This window comes from Taudactylus pleione, unplaced genomic scaffold (genome assembly GCF_031769625.1).
Source record: "Taudactylus pleione unplaced genomic scaffold, aTauple2 ptg000967l, whole genome shotgun sequence".
Lineage (NCBI taxonomy): Eukaryota > Metazoa > Chordata > Amphibia > Anura > Myobatrachidae > Taudactylus > Taudactylus pleione.
In genome coordinates, this window is record NW_028285368.1 from 10,965,001 (window position 1) to 10,977,500 (window position 12,500).

At 37.5% G+C, this 12,500-nt stretch overlaps 6 non-coding genes and 44 pseudogenes across 6 annotated transcripts; all 50 read right to left on the bottom strand.

The window, feature by feature from the left end:
• LOC148464085 (5S ribosomal RNA) overlaps positions 1–77 on the bottom strand; it is a 119-nt pseudogene extending 42 nt beyond the window's left edge.
• Positions 78–193: 116 nt separating this feature from the next.
• LOC148464086 (5S ribosomal RNA) lies at positions 194–312 on the bottom strand (annotated as a pseudogene).
• A 116-nt stretch (positions 313–428) lies between these two features.
• On the bottom strand, positions 429–547 carry LOC148464087 (5S ribosomal RNA; annotated as a pseudogene).
• Positions 548–663: 116 nt separating this feature from the next.
• On the bottom strand, positions 664–782 carry LOC148464088 (5S ribosomal RNA; annotated as a pseudogene).
• Positions 783–1,131: 349 nt separating this feature from the next.
• Positions 1,132–1,250, bottom strand: LOC148464089 (5S ribosomal RNA; annotated as a pseudogene).
• A 116-nt stretch (positions 1,251–1,366) lies between these two features.
• Positions 1,367–1,485, bottom strand: LOC148464090 (5S ribosomal RNA). The gene has a single exon (XR_015873247.1). It is a non-coding gene; the product is annotated as a 5S ribosomal RNA (ribosomal RNA).
• Positions 1,486–1,600: 115 nt separating this feature from the next.
• LOC148464091 (5S ribosomal RNA) lies at positions 1,601–1,719 on the bottom strand (annotated as a pseudogene).
• Positions 1,720–1,835: 116 nt separating this feature from the next.
• Positions 1,836–1,954, bottom strand: LOC148464092 (5S ribosomal RNA; annotated as a pseudogene).
• A 116-nt stretch (positions 1,955–2,070) lies between these two features.
• On the bottom strand, positions 2,071–2,189 carry LOC148464093 (5S ribosomal RNA; annotated as a pseudogene).
• A 116-nt stretch (positions 2,190–2,305) lies between these two features.
• LOC148464094 (5S ribosomal RNA) lies at positions 2,306–2,424 on the bottom strand (annotated as a pseudogene).
• A 116-nt stretch (positions 2,425–2,540) lies between these two features.
• Positions 2,541–2,659, bottom strand: LOC148464095 (5S ribosomal RNA). The gene has a single exon (XR_015873398.1). It is a non-coding gene; the product is annotated as a 5S ribosomal RNA (ribosomal RNA).
• Positions 2,660–2,775: 116 nt separating this feature from the next.
• On the bottom strand, positions 2,776–2,894 carry LOC148464096 (5S ribosomal RNA; annotated as a pseudogene).
• Positions 2,895–3,244: 350 nt separating this feature from the next.
• On the bottom strand, positions 3,245–3,363 carry LOC148464097 (5S ribosomal RNA; annotated as a pseudogene).
• Positions 3,364–3,479: 116 nt separating this feature from the next.
• Positions 3,480–3,598, bottom strand: LOC148464098 (5S ribosomal RNA). The gene has a single exon (XR_015873451.1). It is a non-coding gene; the product is annotated as a 5S ribosomal RNA (ribosomal RNA).
• A 115-nt stretch (positions 3,599–3,713) lies between these two features.
• Positions 3,714–3,831, bottom strand: LOC148464099 (5S ribosomal RNA; annotated as a pseudogene).
• A 115-nt stretch (positions 3,832–3,946) lies between these two features.
• LOC148464100 (5S ribosomal RNA) lies at positions 3,947–4,064 on the bottom strand (annotated as a pseudogene).
• A 116-nt stretch (positions 4,065–4,180) lies between these two features.
• Positions 4,181–4,299, bottom strand: LOC148464101 (5S ribosomal RNA; annotated as a pseudogene).
• A 116-nt stretch (positions 4,300–4,415) lies between these two features.
• On the bottom strand, positions 4,416–4,534 carry LOC148464102 (5S ribosomal RNA; annotated as a pseudogene).
• Positions 4,535–4,650: 116 nt separating this feature from the next.
• On the bottom strand, positions 4,651–4,769 carry LOC148464103 (5S ribosomal RNA; annotated as a pseudogene).
• Positions 4,770–4,885: 116 nt separating this feature from the next.
• LOC148464104 (5S ribosomal RNA) lies at positions 4,886–5,004 on the bottom strand (annotated as a pseudogene).
• Positions 5,005–5,120: 116 nt separating this feature from the next.
• Positions 5,121–5,239, bottom strand: LOC148464105 (5S ribosomal RNA; annotated as a pseudogene).
• A 116-nt stretch (positions 5,240–5,355) lies between these two features.
• Positions 5,356–5,474, bottom strand: LOC148464106 (5S ribosomal RNA; annotated as a pseudogene).
• A 116-nt stretch (positions 5,475–5,590) lies between these two features.
• On the bottom strand, positions 5,591–5,709 carry LOC148464107 (5S ribosomal RNA; annotated as a pseudogene).
• Positions 5,710–5,825: 116 nt separating this feature from the next.
• LOC148464108 (5S ribosomal RNA) lies at positions 5,826–5,944 on the bottom strand (annotated as a pseudogene).
• Positions 5,945–6,060: 116 nt separating this feature from the next.
• LOC148464109 (5S ribosomal RNA) lies at positions 6,061–6,179 on the bottom strand (annotated as a pseudogene).
• A 116-nt stretch (positions 6,180–6,295) lies between these two features.
• LOC148464110 (5S ribosomal RNA) lies at positions 6,296–6,414 on the bottom strand (annotated as a pseudogene).
• Positions 6,415–6,530: 116 nt separating this feature from the next.
• On the bottom strand, positions 6,531–6,649 carry LOC148464111 (5S ribosomal RNA). Its single transcript, XR_015873399.1, has one exon. It is a non-coding gene; the product is annotated as a 5S ribosomal RNA (ribosomal RNA).
• Positions 6,650–6,765: 116 nt separating this feature from the next.
• Positions 6,766–6,884, bottom strand: LOC148464112 (5S ribosomal RNA; annotated as a pseudogene).
• Positions 6,885–7,234: 350 nt separating this feature from the next.
• Positions 7,235–7,353, bottom strand: LOC148464113 (5S ribosomal RNA; annotated as a pseudogene).
• A 116-nt stretch (positions 7,354–7,469) lies between these two features.
• On the bottom strand, positions 7,470–7,588 carry LOC148464114 (5S ribosomal RNA). Its single transcript, XR_015874474.1, has one exon. It is a non-coding gene; the product is annotated as a 5S ribosomal RNA (ribosomal RNA).
• Positions 7,589–7,703: 115 nt separating this feature from the next.
• Positions 7,704–7,821, bottom strand: LOC148464115 (5S ribosomal RNA; annotated as a pseudogene).
• Positions 7,822–7,936: 115 nt separating this feature from the next.
• LOC148464116 (5S ribosomal RNA) lies at positions 7,937–8,054 on the bottom strand (annotated as a pseudogene).
• A 116-nt stretch (positions 8,055–8,170) lies between these two features.
• Positions 8,171–8,289, bottom strand: LOC148464117 (5S ribosomal RNA; annotated as a pseudogene).
• Positions 8,290–8,405: 116 nt separating this feature from the next.
• Positions 8,406–8,524, bottom strand: LOC148464118 (5S ribosomal RNA; annotated as a pseudogene).
• A 116-nt stretch (positions 8,525–8,640) lies between these two features.
• On the bottom strand, positions 8,641–8,759 carry LOC148464119 (5S ribosomal RNA; annotated as a pseudogene).
• A 116-nt stretch (positions 8,760–8,875) lies between these two features.
• LOC148464120 (5S ribosomal RNA) lies at positions 8,876–8,994 on the bottom strand (annotated as a pseudogene).
• A 116-nt stretch (positions 8,995–9,110) lies between these two features.
• On the bottom strand, positions 9,111–9,229 carry LOC148464121 (5S ribosomal RNA; annotated as a pseudogene).
• Positions 9,230–9,345: 116 nt separating this feature from the next.
• Positions 9,346–9,464, bottom strand: LOC148464122 (5S ribosomal RNA; annotated as a pseudogene).
• A 116-nt stretch (positions 9,465–9,580) lies between these two features.
• Positions 9,581–9,699, bottom strand: LOC148464123 (5S ribosomal RNA; annotated as a pseudogene).
• A 116-nt stretch (positions 9,700–9,815) lies between these two features.
• On the bottom strand, positions 9,816–9,934 carry LOC148464124 (5S ribosomal RNA; annotated as a pseudogene).
• A 116-nt stretch (positions 9,935–10,050) lies between these two features.
• On the bottom strand, positions 10,051–10,169 carry LOC148464125 (5S ribosomal RNA; annotated as a pseudogene).
• A 116-nt stretch (positions 10,170–10,285) lies between these two features.
• LOC148464126 (5S ribosomal RNA) lies at positions 10,286–10,404 on the bottom strand (annotated as a pseudogene).
• A 116-nt stretch (positions 10,405–10,520) lies between these two features.
• On the bottom strand, positions 10,521–10,638 carry LOC148464127 (5S ribosomal RNA; annotated as a pseudogene).
• Positions 10,639–10,753: 115 nt separating this feature from the next.
• Positions 10,754–10,872, bottom strand: LOC148464128 (5S ribosomal RNA; annotated as a pseudogene).
• A 116-nt stretch (positions 10,873–10,988) lies between these two features.
• On the bottom strand, positions 10,989–11,107 carry LOC148464129 (5S ribosomal RNA; annotated as a pseudogene).
• A 116-nt stretch (positions 11,108–11,223) lies between these two features.
• LOC148464130 (5S ribosomal RNA) lies at positions 11,224–11,342 on the bottom strand (annotated as a pseudogene).
• A 116-nt stretch (positions 11,343–11,458) lies between these two features.
• LOC148464131 (5S ribosomal RNA) lies at positions 11,459–11,577 on the bottom strand (annotated as a pseudogene).
• Positions 11,578–11,926: 349 nt separating this feature from the next.
• On the bottom strand, positions 11,927–12,045 carry LOC148464132 (5S ribosomal RNA; annotated as a pseudogene).
• A 116-nt stretch (positions 12,046–12,161) lies between these two features.
• LOC148464133 (5S ribosomal RNA) lies at positions 12,162–12,280 on the bottom strand. The gene has a single exon (XR_015874169.1). It is a non-coding gene; the product is annotated as a 5S ribosomal RNA (ribosomal RNA).
• A 115-nt stretch (positions 12,281–12,395) lies between these two features.
• Positions 12,396–12,500, bottom strand: part of LOC148464134 (5S ribosomal RNA) — a 119-nt pseudogene continuing 14 nt past the window's right edge.

The following is a 12,500-nucleotide window of genomic DNA, read 5'->3' on the forward strand; positions in this document are numbered from 1 at the left end:
TACTAACCAGGCCCAACACTGGATAGCTTCCAAGATCAGACGAGATTGGGCATGTCCAGTGTGGTTTGGCTGTAGGTGCTTAAAAGCATTAACTTTAGACCTCTATTCCTTCTTAACTCAAGTAAATTCATTGATAAGTTGAAAAAATTAAATGTAAAAAGTAATAGAAAAGACTGTTATGGCAGTATAAAATTACCTACAGCACCTGGGATTCCTAGGTGGTCTCCCATCCAAGTACTAACCAGGCCCAACACTGCATAGCTTCCAAGACCAGATGAGATTGGGCATGTCCAGTGTGGTTTGACTGTAGGTGCTCAAAAACATTAACTTTAGACATCTTTTACTTCTTAACTCAAGTAAATTCATTGATAAATTGAAAAAATTAAATGTAAAATGTAATAGAAAAGACTGTTATGGCAGTATAAAATTACCTACAGCACCTGGGATTCCTAGGTGGTCTCCCATCCAAGTACTAACCAGGCCCAACACTGCATAGCTTCCAAGAGCAGACGAGATTGGGCATGTCCAGTGTGGTTTGGCTGTAGGTGCTCAAAAACATTAACTTTAGACCTCTTTTACTTCTTTACTCAAGTAAATTCATTGATAAGTTGAAAAAATTAAATGTAAAATGTAATAGAAAAGAATATTATGGCAGTATAAAATTACCTACAGCACCTGGTATTCCTAGGTGGTCTCCCATCCAAGTACTAACCAGGCCCAACACTGCATAGCTTCCAAGATCAGACGAGATTGGGCATGTCCAGTGTGGTTTGGCTGTAGGTGCTCAAAAACATTAACTTTAGACCTCTATTACTTCTTAACTCTAGTAAATTCATTGATAAGTTGAAAAAATTAAATGTAAAATGTAATAGAAAGAATGTTATGGCAGTATAAAATTACCTACAGCATCTGGTATTCCCAGGTGGTCTCCCATCCAAGTACTTACGAGGCCCAACACTGCAGAGCTTCCAAAATCAAACAAGATTGGGCATGTCCAGTGTGTTTTGGCTGGAAGTGCTCAAAAACATTAACTTTAGACCTCATTTACTTCTTAACTCAAGTAAATTCAATGATAAGTTGAAAAATGAAATGTAAAATGTAATAGAAAAGAATGTTATGGCAGTATAAAATTACCTACAGCTCCTGGTATTCCCAGGAGGTCTCCCATCCAAGTACTAACCAGGCCCAACACTGCATAGCTTCCAAGATCAGACAAGATTGGGCATGTCCAGTGTGGTTTGGCTGTAAGTGCTCAAAAACATTAACTTTAGACCTCTATTACCTCTTAACTCAAGAAAATTCATTGATAAGTTGAAAAAATTAAATGTAAAATGTAATAGAAAAGAATGTTATGGCAGTATAAAATTACCTACAGCACCTGGTATTCGCAGGTGGTCTCCCATCCAAGTACTAACCAGGCCCAACACTGCATAGCTTCCAAGTTCAGATGAGATTGGGCATGTCCAGTGTGGTATGGCTGTAGGTGCTCAATAGCATTAACTTTAGACCTCTTTTACTTCTTAACTCAAGTAAATTCAATGATAAGTTGAAAAATGAAATGTAAAATGTAATAGAAAAGAATGTTATGGCAATATAAAATTACCTACAGCTCATGGAATTCCCAGGAGGTCTCCCATCCAAGTACTAACCAGGCCCAACACTGCATAGCTTCCAAGATCAGACGAGATTGGGCATGTCCAGTATGGTTTGGCTGTAGTTGCTCAAAAACATTAACTTTAGACCTCTATTACTTCTTAACTCAAGTAAATTCATTGATAAGTTGAAAAAATTAAATGTAAAATTTAATAGAAAAGAATGTTATGGCAGTATAAAATTACCTACAGCACCTGGTATTCCCAGGTGGTCTCCCATTCAAGTACTAACCACGCCCAACACTGCATAACTTCGAAGATCAGACGAGATTGGGCATGTCCAGTGTGGTTTGGCTATAGGCGCTCAAAAACATTAACTTAAGACCTCTTTTACTTCTTAACTAAAGTAAATTCATTGATAAGTTGAAAAAATGTAATGTAAAATGTAATAGAAAAGAATGTTATGGCTATATAAAATTACCTACAGCACCTGGTTTTCCCAGGTGGTCTCCCGTCCAAGTACTAACCAGACCCAACACTGCATAGCTTCCAAGATCTGACGAGATTGGGCATGTCCAGTGTGGTTTGGCTGTAGGTGCTCAAATGCATTAACTTTAGACCTCTATTACTTCTTAACTCAAGTAAATTCATTGATAAGTTGAAAAAATTAAATGTAAAATGAAATAGAAAAGACTGTTATGGCAGTATAAAATTACCTACAGCACCTGGGATTCCTAGTTGGTCTCCCATCCAAGTACTAACCAGGCCCAACACTGCATAGCTTCCAAGATCAGACGAGATTGGGAATGTCCAGTGTGGTTTGGCTGTAGGTGCTCAAAAATATTAACTTTAGACCTCTTTTATTTCTTTACTCAAGTAAATTCATTGATAAGTTGAAAAAATTAAATGTAAAATGTAATAGAAAAGAATGTTATGGCTGCATAAAAATACCTACAGCACCTGGTATTCCCAGGTGGTCTCCCATCCAAGTACTAACCAGGCCCAACACTGCATAATTTCCAAGATCAGACGAGATTGAGCATGTCCAGTGTGGTTTGGCTGTAGGTGCTCAAAAACATTAACTTTAGACCTCTATTACTTCTTAACTCAAGGAAATTCATTGATAAGTTGAATAAATTAAATGTAAAATGTAATAGAAAAGAATGTTATAGCAGTATAAAATTACCTACTGCACCTGGCTTTCGCAGGTGGTCTCCCATCCAAGTACTGACCAGGCCCAACACTGCATAGCTACCAAGATCAGACGAGATTGGTTATGTCCAGTGTGGATTGGCTGTAGGTGCTCAAAAGCATTAACTTTAGACCTCTATTACTTCTTAACTCAAGGAAATTCATTGATAAGTTGAAAAAATTAAATGTAAAATGTAATAGAAAAGAATGTTACGGCAGTATAAAATTACCTACAGCATCTGGTATTCCCAGATGGTCTCCCATCCAAGTACTTACGAGGCCCAACACTGCATAGCTTCCAAAATCAGACAAGATTGGGCATGTCCAGTGTGTTTTGGCTGGAAGTGCTCAAAAACATTAACTTTAGACCTCATTTACTTCTTAACTCAAGTAAATTCAATGATAAGTTGAAAAATGAAATGTAAAATGTAATAGAAAAGAATACTATGGCAGTATAAAATTACCTACAGCTCCTGGTATTCCCAGGAGGTCTCCCATCCAAGTACTAACCAGGCCCAACACCGCATAGCTTCCAAGATGAGACGAGATTGGGCATGTCCAGTGTGGTTTGGCTGTAAGTGCTCAAAAACATTAACTTTAGACCTCTATTACCTCTTAACTCAAGAAAATTCATTGATAAGTTGAAAAAATTAAATGTAAAATGTAATAGAAAAGAATGTTATGGCAGTATAAAATTACCTACAGAACCTGGTATTCCCAGGTGGTCTCCCATCCAAGTACTAACCAGGCCCAACACTGCATAGCTTCCAAGTTCAGACGAGATTGGGCATGTCCAGTGTGGTATGGCTGTAGGTGCTCAAAAACATTAACTTTAGACCTCTTTTACTTCTTAACTCAACTAAATTCAATGATAAGTTGAAAAATGAAATGTAAAATGTAATAGAAAAGAATTTTATGGCAATATAAAATTACCTACAGCTCCTGGAATTCCCAGGAGGTCTCCCATCCAAGTACTAACCAGGCCCAATACTGTATAGTTTCAAGTTCAGACGAGATTGGGCATGTCCAGTGTGGTTTGGCTGTAGGTGCTCAAAAACATTAACTTTAGACCTCTTTTACTTCTTAACTCAAGTAAATTCAATGATAAGTTGAAAAATGAAATGTAAAATGTAATAGAAAAGAATGTTATGGCATCATAAAATTACCTACAGCTCCTGGTATTCCCAGGTGGTCTCCCATCCAAGTACTAACCAACCCAACACTGCATAGCTTCCAAGATAAGACGAGATCGGGCATGTTCAGTGTGGTTTGGCTGTAGGTGCTCAAAAACATTAACTTTAGACCTCTTTTACTTCTTAACTCAAGTAAATTCATTGATAAGTTGAAAAAATTAAATGTAAAATGTAATAGAAAAGAATGTATTGGCTGTCTAAAATTACCTACAGCACCTGGTATTCCCAGGTGGTCTCCCATCCAACTACAAACCAGTCCCAACACTACATAGTTTCCAAGATCAGACGAGATTGGGCATCTCCAGTGTGGTTTGGCTGTAGGTGCTCAAAAGCATTAACTTTAGACCTCTATTACTTCTTAACTCAAGTAAATTCATTGATAAGTTGAAAAAATTTAATGTAAAATGTAATAGAAAAGAATGTTATGGCAGTATAAAATTACCTACTGCACCTGGTATTCCCAGGTGGTTTCCCATCCAAGTGCTAATTAGGCCCAACACTGCATAGCTTCCAAGATCAGACGAGATTGGGCATGTCCAGTGTGGTTTGGCTATAGGCGCTCAAAAACATTAACTTTACACCTCTATTACTTCTTAACTCAAGTAAATTCATTGATAAGTTGAAAAAATTGAATGTAAAATGTAATAGAAAAGACTGTTATGGCAGTATAAAATTACCTACAGCACCTGGGATTCCTAGGTGGACTCCCATCCAAGTACTAAACAGGCCCAACACTGCATAGCTTCCAAGATCAGACGAGATTGGGCATGTCCAGTGTGGTTTGGCTGTAGGTGCTCAAAAGCATTAACTTTAGACATCTATTCCTTCTTAACTCAAGGAAATTCATTGATAAGTTGAAAAAATTTAATGTAAAATGTAATAGAAAAGAATCTTTTGGCTGTGTAAAATTACCTACAGCACCTGGTATTCCCAGATGGTCTCCCAACCAAGTACAAACCAGTCCCAACACTGCATAGCTTCCAAGATCAGATGAGATTGGGCATGTCCAGTGTGGTTTGGCTGTAGGTGCTCAAAAGCATTAAATTTAGACCTCTATTACTTCTTAACTCAAGGAAATTCATTGATAAGTTGAAAAAATTAAATGTAAAATTTAATAGAAAAGAATGTTATGGCAGTATAAAATTACCTACAGCACCTGGTATTCCCAGGTGGTCTCCCATTCAAGTACTAACCACGCCCAACACTGCATAACTTCGAAGATCAGACGAGATTGGGCATGTCCAGTGTGGTTTGGCTATAGGCGCTCAAAGACATTAACTTAAGACCTCTTTTACTTCTTAACTAAAGTAAATTCATTGATAAGTTGAAAAAATGTAATGTAAAATGTAATAGAAAAGAATGTTATGGCTATATAAAATTACCTACAGCACCTGGTATTCCCAGGTGGTCTCCAGTCCAAGTACTAACCAGGCCTAACACTGCATAGCTTCCAAGATCAGACGAGATTGGGCATGTCCAGTGTGGTTTGGCTGTAGGTGCTCAAAAACATTAACTTTAGACCTCTATTACTTCTTAACTCTAGTAAGTTCATTGATAAGTTGAAAAAATTAAATGTAAAATGTAATAGAAAAGACTGTTATGGCAGTATAAAATTACCTACAGCACCTGGGATTCCTAGGTGGTCTCCCATCTTAGTACTAACCAGGTCCAACACTGCATAGCTTCCAAGATCAGACGAGATTGGGTATGTCCAGTGTGGTTTGGCTGTAGGTGCTCAAAAACAGTAACTTTAGACCTCTATTACTTCTTAACTCAAGTAAATTCATTGATAAGTTGAAAAAATTAAATGTAAAATTTAATAGAAAAGAATGTTATGGCAGCATAAAATTACCTACAGCACCTGGTATTCCCAGGTGGTCTCCCATTCAAGTACTAACCACGCCCAACACTGCATAACTTCGAAGATCAGACGAGATTGGGCATGTCCAGTGTGGTTTGGCTATAGGCGCTCAAAGACATTAACTTAAGACCTCTTTTACTTCTTAACTAAAGTAAATTCATTGATAAGTTGAAAAAATGTAATGTAAAATGTAATAGAAAAGAATGTTATGGCTATATAAAATTACCTACAGCACCTGGTTTTCCCAGGTGGTCTCCCGTCCAAGTACTAACCAGGCCCAACACTGCATAGCTTCCAAGATCTGACGAGATTGGGCATGTCCAGTGTGGTTTGGCTGTAGGTGCTCAAATGCATTAACTTTAGACCTCTATTACTTCTTAACTCAAGTAAATTCATTGATAAGTTGAAAAAATTAAATGTAAAATGAAATAGAAAAGACTGTTATGGCAGTATAAAATTACCTACAGCACCTGGGATTCCTAGTTGGTCTCCCATCCAAGTACTAACCAGGCCCAACACTGCATAGCTTCCAAGATCAGACGAGATTGGGAATGTCCAGTGTGGTTTGGCTGTAGGTGCTCAAAAATATTAACTTTAGACCTCTTTTATTTCTTTACTCAAGTAAATTCATTGATAAGTTGAAAAAATTAAATGTAAAATGTAATAGAAAAGAATGTTATGGCTGCATAAAAATACCTACAGCACCTGGTATTCCCAGGTGGTCTCCCATCCAAGTACTAACCAGGCCCAACACTGCATAATTTCCAAGATCAGACGAGATTGAGCATGTCCAGTGTGGTTTGGCTGTAGGTGCTCAAAAACATTAACTTTAGACCTCTATTACTTCTTAACTCAAGGAAATTCATTGATAAGTTGAATAAATTAAATGTAAAATGTAATAGAAAAGAATGTTATAGCAGTATAAAATTACCTACTGCACCTGGCTTTCGCAGGTGGTCTCCCATCCAAGTACTGACCAGGCCCAACACTGCATAGCTACCAAGATCAGACGAGATTGGTTATGTCCAGTGTGGATTGGCTGTAGGTGCTCAAAAGCATTAACTTTAGACCTCTATTACTTCTTAACTCAAGGAAATTCATTGATAAGTTGAAAAAATTAAATGTAAAATGTAATAGAAAAGAATGTTACGGCAGTATAAAATTACCTACAGCATCTGGTATTCCCAGATGGTCTCCCATCCAAGTACTTACGAGGCCCAACACTGCATAGCTTCCAAAATCAGACAAGATTGGGCATGTCCAGTGTGTTTTGGCTGGAAGTGCTCAAAAACATTAACTTTAGACCTCATTTACTTCTTAACTCAAGTAAATTCAATGATAAGTTGAAAAATGAAATGTAAAATGTAATAGAAAAGAATACTATGGCAGTATAAAATTACCTACAGCTCCTGGTATTCCCAGGAGGTCTCCCATCCAAGTACTAACCAGGCCCAACACCGCATAGCTTCCAAGATGAGACGAGATTGGGCATGTCCAGTGTGGTTTGGCTGTAAGTGCTCAAAAACATTAACTTTAGACCTCTATTACCTCTTAACTCAAGAAAATTCATTGATAAGTTGAAAAAATTAAATGTAAAATGTAATAGAAAAGAATGTTATGGCAGTATAAAATTACCTACAGCACCTGGTATTCCCAGGTGGTCTCCCATCCAAGTACTAACCAGGCCCAACACTGCATAGCTTCCAAGTTCAGACGAGATTGGGCATGTCCAGTGTGGTATGGCTGTAGGTGCTCAAAAACATTAACTTTAGACCTCTTTTACTTCTTAACTCAACTAAATTCAATGATAAGTTGAAAAATGAAATGTAAAATGTAATAGAAAAGAATTTTATGGCAATATAAAATTACCTACAGCTCCTGGAATTCCCAGGAGGTCTCCCATCCAAGTACTAACCAGGCCCAATACTGTATAGTTTCAAGTTCAGACGAGATTGGGCATGTCCAGTGTGGTTTGGCTGTAGGTGCTCAAAAACATTAACTTTAGACCTCTTTTACTTCTTAACTCAAGTAAATTCAATGATAAGTTGAAAAATGAAATGTAAAATGTAATAGAAAAGAATGTTATGGCAGCATAAAATTACCTACAGCTCCTGGTATTCCCAGGTGGTCTCCCATCCAAGTACTAACCAACCCAACACTGCATAGCTTCCAAGATAAGACGAGATCGGGCATGTTCAGTGTGGATTGGCTGTAGGTGCTCAAAAACATTAACTTTAGACCTCTTTTACTTCTTAACTCAAGTAAATTCATTGATAAGTTGAAAAAATTAAATGTAAAATGTAATAGAAAAGAATGTATTGGCTGTCTAAAATTACCTACAGCACCTGGTATTCCCAGGTGGTCTCCCATCCAACTACAAACCAGTCCCAACACTACATAGTTTCCAAGATCAGACGAGATTGGGCATCGCCAGTGTGGTTTGGCTGTAGGTGCTCAAAAGCATTAACTTTAGACCTCTATTACTTCTTAACTCAAGTAAATTCATTGATAAGTTGAAAAAATTTAATGTAAAATGTAATAGAAAAGAATGTTATGGCAGTATAAAATTACCTACTGCACCTGGTATTCCCAGGTGGTTTCCCATCCAAGTGCTAATTAGGCCCAACACTGCATAGCTTCCAAGATCAGACGAGATTGGGCATGTCCAGTGTGGTTTGGCTATAGGCGCTCAAAAACATTAACTTTACACCTCTATTACTTCTTAACTCAAGTAAATTCATTGATAAGTTGAAAAAATTGAATGTAAAATGTAATAGAAAAGACTGTTATGGCAGTATAAAATTACCTACAGCACCTGGGATTCCTAGGTGGACTCCCATCCAAGTACTAAACAGGCCCAACACTGCATAGCTTCCAAGATCAGACGAGATTGGGCATGTCCAGTGTGGTTTGGCTGTAGGTGCTCAAAAGCATTAACTTTAGACATCTATTACTTCTTAACTCAAGGAAATTCATTGATAAGTTGAAAAAATTTAATGTAAAATGTAATAGAAAAGAATCTTTTGGCTGTGTAAAATTACCTACAGCACCTGGTATTCCCAGGTGGTCTCCCAACCAAGTACAAACCAGTCCCAACACTGCATAGCTTCCAAGATCAGATGAGATTGGGCATGTCCAGTGTGGTTTGGCTGTAGGTGCTCAAAAGCATTAAATTTAGACCTCTATTACTTCTTAACTCAAGGAAATTCATTGATAAGTTGAAAAAATTAAATGTAAAATTTAATAGAAAAGAATGTTATGGCAGTATAAAATTACCTACAGCACCTGGTATTCCCAGGTGGTCTCCCATTCAAGTACTAACCACGCCCAACACTGCATAACTTCGAAGATCAGACGAGATTGGGCATGTCCAGTGTGGTTTGGCTATAGGCGCTCAAAGACATTAACTTAAGACCTCTTTTACTTCTTAACTAAAGTAAATTCATTGATAAGTTGAAAAAATGTAATGTAAAATGTAATAGAAAAGAATGTTATGGCTATATAAAATTACCTACAGCACCTGGTATTCCCAGGTGGTCTCCAGTCCAAGTACTAACCAGGCCTAACACTGCATAGCTTCCAAGATCAGACGAGATTGGGCATGTCCAGTGTGGTTTGGCTGTAGGTGCTCAAAAACATTAACTTTAGACCTCTATTACTTCTTAACTCTAGTAAGTTCATTGATAAGTTGAAAAAATTAAATGTAAAATTTAATAGAAAAGAATGTTATGGCAGTATAAAATTACCTACAGCACCTGGTATTCCCAGGTGGTCTCCCATTCAAGTACTAACCACGCCCAACACTGCATAACTTCGAAGATCAGACGAGATTGGGCATGTCCAGTGTGGTTTGGCTATAGGCGCTCAAAGACATTAACTTAAGACCTCTTTTACTTCTTAACTAAAGTAAATTCATTGATAAGTTGAAAAAATGTAATGTAAAATGTAATAGAAAAGAATGTTATGGCTATATAAAATTACCTACAGCACCTGGTATTCCCAGGTGGTCTCCAGTCCAAGTACTAACCAGGCCTAACACTGCATAGCTTCCAAGATCAGACGAGATTGGGCATGTCCAGTGTGGTTTGGCTGTAGGTGCTCAAAAACATTAACTTTAGACCTCTATTACTTCTTAACTCTAGTAAGTTCATTGATAAGTTGAAAAAATTAAATGTAAAATGTAATAGAAAAGACTGTTATGGCAGTATAAAATTACCTACAGCACCTGGGATTCCTAGGTGGTCTCCCATCTTAGTACTAACCAGGTCCAACACTGCATAGCTTCCAAGATCAGACGAGATTGGGTATGTCCAGTGTGGTTTGGCTGTAGGTGCTCAAAAACAGTAACTTTAGACCTCTATTACTTCTTAACTCAAGTGAATTCATTGATAAGTTGAAAAAATTAAATGTAAAATGTAATAGAAAAGAATGTTATGGCTGCATAAAATTACATACAGCACCTGGTATTCCTAGGTGGTCTCCCATCCAAGTACTAACCAGGCCCAACACTGCATAGCTTCCAAGATCAGACTAGATTGGGCATGTCCAGTGTGGTTTGGCTGTAGGTGCTCAAAAATATTAACTTTAGACCTCTATTACTTCTTAACTCAAGTAAATTCATTGACAAGTTGAAAAAATTAAATGTAAAATGTAATAGAAAAGAATGTTATGGCAGTATAAAATTACCTAGAGCACCTGCTATCCCAGGTGGTCTCCCATCCAAGTACTAACCAGGCCCAACACTGCATAGCTTCCAAGATCAGACGAGATTGGGCATGTCCAGTGTGGTTTGACTGTAGGTGCTCAAAAACGTTAACTTTAGACATCTTTTACTTCTTAACTCAAGTTAATTCATTGATAAGTTGAAAAAATTAAATTAAAATTTAATAGAAAAGAATGTTATGGCAGTATAAAATTACCTACAGCAGTGGGTATTCCCAGGTGGTCTCCCATTCAAGAACTAACCAGGCCCAAAACTGCATAGCTTCCAAGATCAGACGAGATTGGGCATGTCCAGTGTGGTTTGGCTGTAGGCGCTCAAAAACATTAACTTTAGACCTCTTTTACTTCTTAACTCAAGTAAATTCATTGATAAGTTGAAAAAATGTAATGTAAAATGTAATAGAAAAGAATGCTATGGCTATATAAAATTACCTACAGCACCTGGTATTCCCAGGTGGTCTCCAGTCCAAGTACTAACCAGGCCCAACACTGGATAGCTTCCAAGATCAGACGAGATTGGGCATGTCCAGTGTGGTTTGGCTGTAGGTGCTTAAAAGCATTAACTTTAGACCTCTATTCCTTCTTAACTCAAGTAAATTCATTGATAAGTTGAAAAAATTAAATGTAAAAAGTAATAGAAAAGACTGTTATGGCAGTATAAAATTACCTACAGCACCTGGGATTCCTAGGTGGTCTCCCATCCAAGTACTAACCAGGCCCAACACTGCATAGCTTCCAAGATCAGATGAGATTGGGCATGTCCAGTGTGGTTTGATTGTAGGTGCTCAAAAACATTAACTTTAGACATCTTTTACTTCTTAACTCAAGTAAATTCATTGATAAATTGAAAAAATTAAATGTAAAATGTAATAGAAAAGACTGTTATGGCAGTATAAAATTACCTACAGCACCTGGGATTCCTAGGTGGTCTCCCATTCAAGTACTAACCAGGCCCAACACTGCATAGCTTCCAAGAGCAGACGAGATTGGGCATGTCCAGTGTGGTTTGGCTGTAGGTGCTCAAAAACATTAACTTTAGACCTCTATTACTTCTTAACTCTAGTAAATTCATTGATAAGTTGAAAAAATTAAATGTAAAATGTAATAGAAAGAATGTTATGGCAGTATAAAATTACCTACAGCATCTGGTATTCCCAGGTGGTCTCCCATCCAAGTACTTACGAGGCCCAACACTGCAGAGCTTCCAAAATCAAACAAGATTGGGCATGTCCAGTGTGTTTTGGCTGGAAGTGCTCAAAAACATTAACTTTAGACCTCATTTACTTCTTAACTCAAGTAAATTCAATGATAAGTTGAAAAATGAAATGTAAAATGTAATAGAAAAGAATGTTATGGCAGTATAAAATTACCTACAGCTCCTGGTATTCCCAGGAGGTCTCCCATCCAAGTACTAACCAGGCCCAACACTGCATAGCTTCCAAGATCAGACGAGATTGGGCATGTCCAGTGTGGTTTGGCTGTAAGTGCTCAAAAACATTAACTTTAGACCTCTATTACCTCTTAACTCAAGAAAATTCATTGATAAGTTGAAAAAATTAAATGTAAAATGTAATAGAAAAGAATGTTATGGCAGTATAAAATTACCTACAGCACCTGGTATTCCCAGGTGGTCTCCCATCCAAGTACTAACCAGGCCCAACACTGCATAGCTTCCAAGTTCAGATGAGATTGGGCATGTCCAGTGTGGTATGGCTGTAGGTGCTCAATAGCATTAACTTTAGACCTCTTTTACTTCTTAACTCAAGTAAATTCAATGATAAGTTGAAAAATGAAATGTAAAATGTAATAGAAAAGAATGTTATGGCAATATAAAATTACCTACAGCTCCTGGAATTCCCAGGAGGTCTCCCATCCAAGTACTAACCAGGCCCAACACTGCATAGCTTCCAAGATCAGACGAGATTGGGCATGTCCAGTGTG